This window comes from Pinus tabuliformis, chromosome J (genome assembly GCF_031772625.1).
Source record: "Pinus tabuliformis cultivar Carrire ecotype Pingquan chromosome J, CPIR1, whole genome shotgun sequence".
In the NCBI taxonomy this organism is placed as follows: Eukaryota; Viridiplantae; Streptophyta; class Pinopsida; order Pinales; family Pinaceae; genus Pinus; species Pinus tabuliformis.
The window spans coordinates 1,262,888,143-1,262,888,714 of record NC_142295.1 but is presented as its reverse complement, the minus strand read 5'-3'; positions in this window follow the sequence as shown (position 1 = coordinate 1,262,888,714).

Genomic DNA, 572 nt, shown 5'->3' with positions numbered 1-572 from the left:
GTTCAAATATTGCAACTAGAGAGGCCCCTGCAATGTTTGACGGTTCAACATATGTGATGATTGTGGTTTAAAAAATGGATTAAATGAAAATGAATGAACACACATATTTCCTTACCTGAGATTGATGTGGCCGCATGATGTTCAATTTGCGCCCCTCCACTTCTAAAACTCTTAAATTCTCCATCGGAATCCAGGCAGGAAGGAAAGAGTCAGAACATCGATTCCAACAGAGCCATGCAAGATGTGGGGACTGAGCCCTCCTCAATATACTTTCTAAATAGCAGTCTTTAGCTGCAACAAGCTGCAAATTCTTGATACCACGAAAGTGTGATTATTGAATGAATCCACCCCATTTGAAATGTTGTTGTCCCACCTCGCTAGGGAGATATCTAAGCGCATCTCCCTATCTTTACTCAGGAAGGTATCAAAATAAGTAGCCGTGGTGATTCTCTGACATACACTGGTGGTTCTGAAACATACCAAATTTCTTTGTGACTTCAAATGACCAAGGAAGTGTAGTATCCAATGACACAAGATATTGCATGCCCGGTCTTGTTCAGATTTTGAAGGAG